The sequence below is a fragment of the Mauremys reevesii genome, linkage group 17 (genome assembly GCF_016161935.1).
Source record: "Mauremys reevesii isolate NIE-2019 linkage group 17, ASM1616193v1, whole genome shotgun sequence".
NCBI lineage: Eukaryota > Metazoa > Chordata > Testudines > Geoemydidae > Mauremys > Mauremys reevesii.
In genome coordinates, this window is record NC_052639.1 from 26,711,513 (window position 1) to 26,721,372 (window position 9,860).

The 9,860-nt window shown below is 57.0% G+C and overlaps 1 long non-coding RNA gene across 1 annotated transcript; it reads left to right on the forward strand.

The window, feature by feature from the left end:
• The first annotated feature begins 4,997 nt into the window (after positions 1–4,997).
• Positions 4,998–7,449, forward strand: LOC120385166. Its single transcript, XR_005589315.1, has 3 exons — positions 4,998–5,053; positions 5,885–6,038; positions 7,113–7,449. It is a non-coding gene; the product is annotated as an uncharacterized LOC120385166 (long non-coding RNA).
• Positions 7,450–9,860: the final 2,411 nt, after the last annotated feature.

The following is a 9,860-nucleotide window of genomic DNA, read 5'->3' on the forward strand; positions in this document are numbered from 1 at the left end:
CATGGCCATCATTTGTTCAGGTGCTATAGTTAGCCCAGGCTCACTTACACCAACTAAGGATCTGGCCCCACATGCCCGCTTGAGTCCTGTTACCTGTCACAGTAAAGAATCAAGTATTCAACCGCATTGAGTGATGACATCAACCATCTTAGAAGCTACAGTGTCACTAACTGGTTACAAACTCAATGAAACTGCAGTGTCGACAGGGCCCATTGGGCAGGGGAGCACCATGATATCACACTGGATCTATCCTCAGGAGGCTAGCTCCTGCTGTCCATGCTGTGTGTGCCAGGGCGTGTGCAGCTTTGCCATGATTGGGGCTGATCTCGTTGCCTGACACTGGTATTTTTTGTCTTTAGCACGTCGGTGGAGGCTGTGAAGACTCTTTTTTCCATGCCCGGATACTGGAAGGAATTTGCCAGCATCCAATTTCAGCAGGGTTGGGACATGATAGCCTCACGATATTACTACTCGCAGGGTGTTGGCGTGATTGCAAGGTAGGAGCCCAAAGTTTCCTCTTCAGTGGGTCTCTCTTGGGAATGGGATTTCCGTGTGAAATGTTCCTCTGTTCCAGGCTGCCATCTCAGCCCAGCAACTAGAGAGGAACTCTCTCTCCCCCTTGATAACCACAAGGGACTTTCTGCTCCATGTTCCAGAGCCATGATCGAGTTTGAGAACCCTCAGCTCCCTGCCGTCTTCAGAGAGGCCGTCACCACTGTTCAAAGGAGAAGGAGGAGGAGCAGAGAAATATCGCCATAACTTTCTGCACTGAGGTGAGATTCATTAGTTGACAGGAGAGCAGCTCAGGCCAGTAAGCTCTGGGCACATTGTCAGCAGCTCAGCAGCCTTCCAGCCAGCTAGCTCCTCTCCGCACATGGATGGTGGTGGGGCATGGCACAGAGGGAGGGAGAGACAGGGTGAGATCGCTCCTGGCTGGATGTACTTAGGTGGGATCCTGTGACAAGAGGAGATGTTTCTCCGGTGCCCCAAGGCCATGCTTCTCTCCTCACCTTTTCCTGGGGTTCTGCTTTTCTTCTGCCCCAGGGTCTCTCCATGGCACTCAGTGGGGCCTGGAGATTCCCCTTTCCCTGGGGTTTATTTGTGACTTGTGCATTAGTCTAAGTTCTGGGAATGAGCCAACTGAAAGAGCAGCAACTGGCTCCCTACACACCGGAGACGTTGTATGGGAGTAAGTGGCCATTTGGTAAAGATGAGTGTCCAGGGGACAGACCCCACAGGAAGACCTCTGCTCCTCAACCCGATGTTGATTTGGCTCTTTCCAGTTTCTCCAGAGTCCTTCCATTGAGACAATACTGACAAAATCAGAGCTCCAGGCACAGCTCATGGAATGGACCCAAGATAAAAACCCCATTGTCGTCGGCTCAGTCTGCGAGGCCTTGGCAGTATTGTGCTCCAGCCAGAAAAGGTGAGGCGTGGATTGCCTGGGGACCGAGGAAGCCGATGTCTATTGAATCGCTCAGCAATGAGCGAGATCCCCACACAAGCCTTGTTGTTTAACGCACAGCACTCGAATGTTGGAGGTGCTTTACTGAGCAAATCAAGGCACGACGTGGTCCCTGCTCCCGTGAGCTGACCCTGATTGCAGATGTGATGCAGTGGGGAGGCGGGTGAGCAAAGACAAAGGTTACAGTGAGCAGCTGGCAGAGAGTGACAGGAGAATGACTTTGTGCCCCATTGGGCGGCTGTGCCAGCCGTGGTGTCTCATAGGTGGGAGTGGGATGGGCCAGCATATGCCCCAGGCTGTCATCCAGGGTAGTAATGAGCTGCCTTCTCCATTGCTGCAGGTGCACTCGTTACGGGCCCAGCTGCCAGCGATCATGGACATGTTCTGTGACACGGATAGAGGCGTGTCATGGGAGCCATGCATCAAGCTGCAGACATCATCTACCTCCTGGATGGGGAGGGCTTGGCTCCATCTCCCAGGACATTGCAGTCAGCCTTCGCCCCTTCATTGATGACGTAAGGCTGGGAAACACAGGAGAACCCCATTCCTCCCCCCCCCGCCTGTCGCTGGTGCCCTTGTCTCTCTCTTCCCCTCCCCTTCCCACCCCCCCCGCCGCCCTGCCCTGTTGCCTCCAAGGGGTGCCCCTGCCAGGGGTGGGAATCTCCTGCTCAGCCACCTCCCTGTCAGAGCTCTTCTCCGCAAACCTCAGCATCAGCGCCATGCTCCCAGCCCCTGCTGCCGCCTGGCCTCGGGAGAGGGGTCCTGGCACTGGGCAGATGACCAGCTGTCTGGAGAACACCGGCCCCAAAGAGGTGGAGATTCCCAGCAGGAAAGAGGTGGGTCAGGAATCTCCCGGCTCTCAGGGGCACCAAGGAGCAAAAGAACTGCTGTGTTTTGTAGCAGCACCTCCTGTAAGGCTCAGCAGCTGCTCCTCCCCTTCCCCAGACCAGTCTCCAGCAGCCTTCCCTCCCTCTCCCCTAAGCTTCTAGGGGTCTAGGATTCTGTGCTCTCCAGACAGAAATTGTGTCTAGGACACCATGGGGCTGCACTGCCCTGCACAGTGTCTCAGGCCTTGTTCTACACAAGATGTCTATGGCGCTGGCCTGGTGGCCTCACTGCTCCCGCGACCCAAGTCAGTTAACACGGGGGAACCGGAGCAGTGTGCGGATATGACTCTGTCACGTTATGCTCTGATCCTGCCTGGCTTTAACCGGGCTTCCCCACTCCCTGTGTGTCATTGCCAGGAGAGGGACAGCGTGCGCTCCGTTGCCATTTACTGCTTGGCAACGTGGTGAGCAGCGTGAAGGACCGGACAAACCCATCGTGCAGCAGAAGATGATCCACTGCTTGCTCCCGCTCCTGCTGCACCTTGAAGACCGGGATGAGAGTGTGACACTGGTAAGTGCCACGGTCATTATTTCCTTAAGAGTAAAGAGCCAGAATCTCCTGGGGCCCCCACTCCATTAATGGCCAGAGCCCCTTGCCCAAGCAGAGTCTTCTCCTCCCTGCTTCACTCCATGCTGGAGCCCAGTGCCTCATCCATTCTCACAGCACACAGCACAATTGGGAAGAAAAGCCTTCTTCTGGGAAAGAGCCTGACCCTCTCCTGCAAAGACGGGCCTCAGGCCTTTGGGCTGCTGCATCCAAGGTTCATAACAAGAGGCAGCAAAGAAAGGGAGCACAGATCTGTAAGAGCCCCTTCAGTTCAGGAGCTGATATCTGCCCACAGCCTTCTGGAAAGTGGGTGCAGCTGCCTGACTTCTTCCTGGAGCTCCTGAGAGAACTTCTCCAGGTCCCAGCTTCCCAGAATTCACGGACGTTGCCCTCTGTTGTTGGGCCAACTGGGATGTGGAGGAAGCCTGATCTGGGGCCCTTTGGTCCGACTCTTTGGGATCCCAAAGCTGACTCACGCTCTCATGCAGTCTCTTTGCACCTAAGGACTGAGCTGTGGAGATCTCTTATGAATCTTTCCAGGGCCGTCCATGGGGGCACAGGGCCTGGGACAACACCCCTACTCTGCCTAAGCCCCAGCCCCACTCCATCCCTTCCCCCAAGTGCCACCCCACCTCTTACCACCGCTGCTCCGCCCCTGCCCCATCCCTATTCCTCCCCTCCCCCAAAGCCCCACCCCTCATTTCCCAAGCGGCTGGGCGCTGGCGAGGTGGGGCATAGCATAGTGGGAGTACTGCTCCTGGCCCCAGCATGGCCACGTCCTGCGTCCCCTGAAGTGCAGGGCCCCCAAAGCGCAGGGCCCTGGTCAACCGCTCCAAACCATCCAAAGACAGGACGGCTCTGGCTCGCTCCAGCCAATTCCCTCTCCTGAGCACACTCCTGTGTACAACAAATGACAGGAATCTCCTCCACTAGCAGGAAAAGCAGGAGAACAAGTGACGGGGAAGGCTCCATGTCCCCAGACTGTCCCTCTCTCAGTGAGAACCCTCTTGGTCTCACCTTCTCTTGCAGAGATGCAAACTGGCGCTCTTCCGCTGCGCAGTGTTTCTCAGGTGGGCTCATTTGAAGGCTGTTCCGCAGCATGGCCTGGGATGGCTCCACACAGCTCCGGAAGTGTGCCTGGAAGTGCTTGGTAGGTGAATTCCTTGTGCCTTCAGAGTGGTGAATGGGGACTTGAGGAGACCTTTTAACCCCACACCCTGAGTACCCATCCGCTTCCATCGGGTGGCAGGACTCTATTCAGGCTCTCTGCTGGTTCATTTCTGCAGGAGTTACAATCCCTTCACATTTTTGAAATTTTTCTCCTGAACTGTTAGACCTGCAAACTTTCTGAAAACAAAAGCTGAGGTTCTGGAGAACACAACAGTAACTCAGAGAGGTGCTGCTATGGCGTATGGGCTCATACTGGCTGTTGCCATGCCCTGGCTCTATGCTTTGGCTTCCCTGGACTAGTCCTGTGGGAAGAACATGTCATTTGTATATTGTGCGTTTCTTCCTTCTTTCTTCCTAGATGCAGAACAACAAGAGCCACATCCCCAAATTCCTGTTCCACGCCTTAGAATACCTGGAAAGCTCACAGACAACAATCAGACATTCTGCAGCCCTGTTCAATGGTAATCAGAGCGACTTCACTTGAGCTTAATTTACCTGCTTCCTTCAAAGCCCTTTTCTCGACAGCTGCTCTGTACCCTCTCACAGCACCACAATCTTAAAACTGAGTGTGTGTGTGTGTGTGTGTGTGTGTGTGAGAGAGAGAGAGAGAGAGATTAACATGACTTCCAAGATGAGTGGAGCAACTTAGCTGTATCGATCGCACCAACTTCCCCTGCCCACAACTCCTCTTTGGCTGCGCCTTGGGAAACCAGCATGATGTGATTTAAATCTCCTTTGGAAATCAGTCTCTCAGTGACTTCTAGGCTTCTGATGCTTTATCTAATGTGCTTTGTGAACAGATGTAAGGAATGTATTTAATTTCCCAAGGGCTGTCTTGGGAGAATGGCTGCATCTTTCGCAGTTTTAAGCAAAGGATTTGAAAAGTCATGAGATTCATTGTCTGTCTAGGAAATACTATCCACCATTACTGTGACTTGTTGTCTGAAACAGTGACTGAAGATGGCATCTCCCGCCTGTATGAAGGTAAGGAAATACCTCTGTGTGTTTGTGCCTCTGTGGGAAGTACAGGGTGCAGCACAGGGCCTGAAAACAGTTTGAATATGTCCCTCTCTGTCTAAGGACAGTGTTTAAGGAAGAAGGATGATCACGTGAGCTTTGATCGAGGTGCCACAATATGTGTGCAGGAGCAGGAAATTCCATCCCTAGCTCCTAGAATAGACGTAGCCTTAGAACTGTGTGGGAGACTGTCTTCATAGAGGTCAGAACATCTCTGAAGGAAGGCCTGACAGAATTGAAAAGGGCTGTTGTTATTATTAAGGGTGGTGGTGGTGATGATGACAATTACCCTCTGTAGGGAAAGATTCATCACTTGCCCTCCCTGTAATGGAGAGATTTCAGGCCAGGAACCACTCATATCTTGGTTATCAGCTCATAGGAAATTCCCTGAGTGCACATTGGGAACATCTTTCCCTGTGACCTCTTAAGGAACGAAGGCCCAGGGCCACATAGGATTTCAGTAGATGTTGTTAGGAGTCTAAATTCCTATGCGGATCTGTGCGTAAATGTTGGATGATTTAACACCTCTGCTTTTCTGTTCCATCCCAAGCAGAGTTGCTCCCACCTGCCTGTGTTTTAGCGTGTGGACGTGCGTATGCTGGGGGAGGGGGAAGTTACGCACGGAATGGGGTCTCCTCTCTGTCAGGGCTATTTTGGGAGTAGCTGAGTTGCTGTTTCTTGCCTGCAGACTCTTGGGTAGCTAATAGCATGTGGCAATGGCCATCTGAAGGGGAGGTTTCCTAGGCACCAGTCACATCAGCACCATGGGGCTTCCAACCCGTTTCCTCTTTGTTTCAGCTTTTCAGGAAGTGCCTTTGACATGTGACAGGACCACAGGGCACATCCTCAATAGACATTACAAATGGCTGCAGAAGCTTGGAAATCTCGTGTCGGGTTCCGCATTCGACTAGGGAACCGGGACCGACACAGAAGACCTCTTTGTCCTGCTATGGTACGTACAACAGCGTCTTTGGAACAGGGACTGAACAACGAGGTGGATATTGGCAGATGACAGACAATTGTGTAGGTCAGTGAGGCGTAGAAGACTTTGAAGAAGTTGAAAGGGATCTAATAAAGCCATGTGACAGGGCAGCACAATGGCAGATGAAAACCAGAGCTGACAAAGTCAGGGCCATACGCATGGAAAGCCCGGAGGTGAGCGACTCCTACATATCGCTGGTGTCAGACACCAGAGCATGGACAGTTGGGCCCAGTGGCTGGAGCCGGGGTGGTGGGGCCTAGTGGAGGTCGAGCCGAGGGTTGGAGCTGGGTGAGGAGCAGCTAGGGGCAGGGCCAGGGTGGGATTAATGATTCGCAGCCAACAGGGCTGTAGGGGCGGAGCCTACAGGCAGAGCAGCTCATAGAGTATCACTAGCAGGGTTGGAAGGGACCTCAGGAGGTCATCTAGTCCAACCCCTCCTCAACAGGACCGATCCCCAACTAAATCCCCAAATGGCCGGGGCGGAGAGGAAGCGGCAGCGCGTGGAGCCGCCTCGCCCACCCCAGCCAGGCAGAGCCGGCCCGGCTGGGCGCAGCACACAGGGGCTTTAGCGGCTGTACCACAGGGCCCCCTTAGCCCTACTCCTTTCATGAGTGCATCACTGCCCCACTTCTGCCCCAGCCCCCACACGGTTACAGGGCAGAACCCTGTAGCTGAACTCTGAAATCTCTCTCACTGTAATGAAGTTACTGCAGAGTCAGGACAACCCCACCTTTGGGCTCCATGTCTGACATCTCTCCCCACTGCACAGAGCCCTACATTCACAGAGCTTCTCGCATGTGATTCCCTCAGTCATCAGAGCCAGGCGGAGAGAGGAGAAAGTCTCCCAGACTCCCTCTATCCATTGCCAGCCCACAGGGTAGCGGAGGTTGTGGGGGGTTGGGTGCTCTCTTTACGCAATGCCAGCTCTCAGGGAAGTTACAAAGGAGCATTAGCAAAGTGTGGTGGTTTTGTGCTGTGGAAAACTACCCTGCTGGAAGGTTTTGTTCTTCTGATTTGTGTTCCTGCCCTTTCTCCCTCTTACAGACATCTAGAGGCTAACAGGAGCCAACCAGGCCCACCACTGATCACATCTCTTGGGAGACGGCAAAGCAGCTGCTGCATGGGAAGGAGGAGAGAAAAGAGGCAGAGCAGGATGTGCCGGGGTGCACCAGTCACACATAACCTCACAGTCTAGGCGGCGGAAGCCAAGCCCCTCCCCAGCCCTGCCGGACATGCTACAACTGGAGCACCAGTGTGAAAGGGAGCAGCTCAGCTCGGTCTAGGCAGATGCCGAAAATGGAGGATGCACATTGTAGGCTCCAGTCCAGAAGCAGCTGATGCCCCTGACTGCAGAGCCCCAAGGTGCCGAGACCCAACCCCATCCCGGGTGCCTGCAGGCGTGCAAGGGAGCTCAGAGTCACTGGGAGATTCCCACGCCGGGAGCCCAGAGACCCCAGCCCATGTCCTAGAGACATCTCGTAGGAAGTAACCTGGGAGAACTAGCCATCGCCATGGTGACTGACGTCAGATGTTCTGGCTGGATCCCCACTGACTCAGTGCCGAACACATTGGCCATGGACAAGGCCCTGGGGTAGGACCGGGGAGTAACAAGGGCCTGGGTCCCCTACCCGGCCACCATCCATCCTTGGGTGGCAGCCCACCTCCCAATGTGCCACTAGACTGCACAGCCCCAAGAGGAGGGGCGGCCATCTTGTCTCTGAACTCTCAGCCAGACAGCCCTGTGCTGAAGGGCAGCGATATTGACTCTGCCCGTTGGGCCACACAGCACTGAGGAGAGAGCAGCCATATTGTCTGGAGCCATCGGGCCACACAGGCGTGAGAGACAGGATAGCGGCACGGACACTGGTCTCTGGGCCACACAGCCCTGCCGGAGAGGGAGGCGGCCGCACGGACTCTGGTCGTTGGGCCACACAGCCCGACAGAGAGAGGAGGCGGCCGCACGGACTCTGGTCTCTGGCCCCACAGCCCCGGCGGAGGCGGGCGGCCGCACGGACTCTGGTCGTTGGGCCCACAGCCCCGACGGAGAGGCGGCCGCACGGACTCTGGTCGTTGGGCCACACAGCCCAGCGGAGAGGCGGCCACGGACTCTGGTCGTTGGGCCCCACAGCCCAGCGGAGCGGCGGCCACGGACTCTGGTCGTTGGGCCACACAGCCCCGGCGGAGGCGGGCGCCACGGACTCTGGTCGTTGGGCCACACAGCCCGGCGGAGAGGGCGGCCACCACGGACTCTGGTCGTTGGGCCACACAGGCCCAGCGGAGAGGCGGCCGCACGGACTCTGGTCGTTGGGTCACACGGCCCCGGCGGAGAGGCGGCCGCCGGACTCTGGTCGTTGGGTCACACGGCCCCGGCGGAGAGGCGGCGCCGCGGACTCTGGTCGTTGGGTCACACGGCCCCGGCGGAGAGGCGGCCGCACGGACTCTGGTCGTTGGGTCACACGGCCCGGCGGAGAGGCGGCGCACGGACTCTGGTCGTTGGGCCACAGCCCCGGCGGAGAGGCGGCCGCACGGACTCTGGTCGTTGGGCCACACAGCCCCGGCGGAGAGGGCCGCCGCGGACTCTGGTCGTTGGGCCACACAGCCCCGGCGGAGAGGCGGCCGCACGGACTCTGGTCGTTGGGTCACACAGCCCCGGCGGAGAGGGCAGCCACGGACTCTGGTCGTTGGGCCACGCAGCCCGACGGAGAGGGCGGCCACACGGACTCTGGTCGTTGGGCCACACAGCCCGACGGAGAGGGCGGCCGCACGGACTCTGGTCGTTGGGCCACACAGCCCCGGCGGAGAGGCGGCTGTCGGACTCTGGTCTCTGGCCCCACAGCCCCGCCCGGAGAGGGCGGCCACGGACTCTGTTCTCTGGGCCACACAGCCCGACGGAGAGGCGGCCACACGGACTCTGGTCATTGGGCCCCACAGCCCAGACGGAGAGGGCGGCCACACGGACTCTGGTCGTTGGGCCACGCAGCCCCGACGGAGCGGGCGGCCATACGGACTCTGGTCATTGGGCCCCACAGCCCCGACGGAGCGGGCGGCCACATGGACTCTGGTCTCTGGGCCACACAGCCCTGAGGGGGAGGGCGGCCGCATGGACTCTGGTCGTTGGGCCACACAGCCCTGAGGGGGAGGGCAGCCATTTTGACTGTGGCCATTAGGTCAAACCACACTGAGGCTAAGGGCAGTTATTTGGTTCCAGCCAAGGGACCTCGCCCCTTCACCCCTAAGGCATCACTCGTCTGTCACCAGGAGAATGACCCCATGACATAAGACTTTCGGGGTCAAGATGCAAACGTGAGCAGAAGCAAGGAGTGGCATGTGACCCCTCTAAGAGCTCCTCCCACTCCTCCCCCAATCTGGGGGTATTTTATCACCATCGATCTACCTCAGGAATGGATCTGAGCAACGGGGGAAAGTTCTGGGGCAGAGTGACCCATCCGGAAGTGGGTCATGTAACCCCTCCAAGGACTCACCCCAGTTGGGGTGGGCCTCATCCTTAGGACCAACCAGAGGGGATTTCACCAGATAGGTGAAAGTGCCATGGTGGGGTGACCTGCCCATAAGAGGGGCCCATCACCCCTCCATGAAATCCCCCCACCGTCCTCTGCTAATCGATCAGGGTTTCACACTCATCCCTTAGGCCATCCCAGAAGGGAAACGTACCGATCAGAATAGGTAGTGCCCGAAGGCCTAGGCCAGAAGCCGCCGATCTCCGGAGCTCCATGTTTGCGTGACTGGCAGCATCGTCCTGGAAGTCGCAACCCAACACTGCGGGGAAGAGGC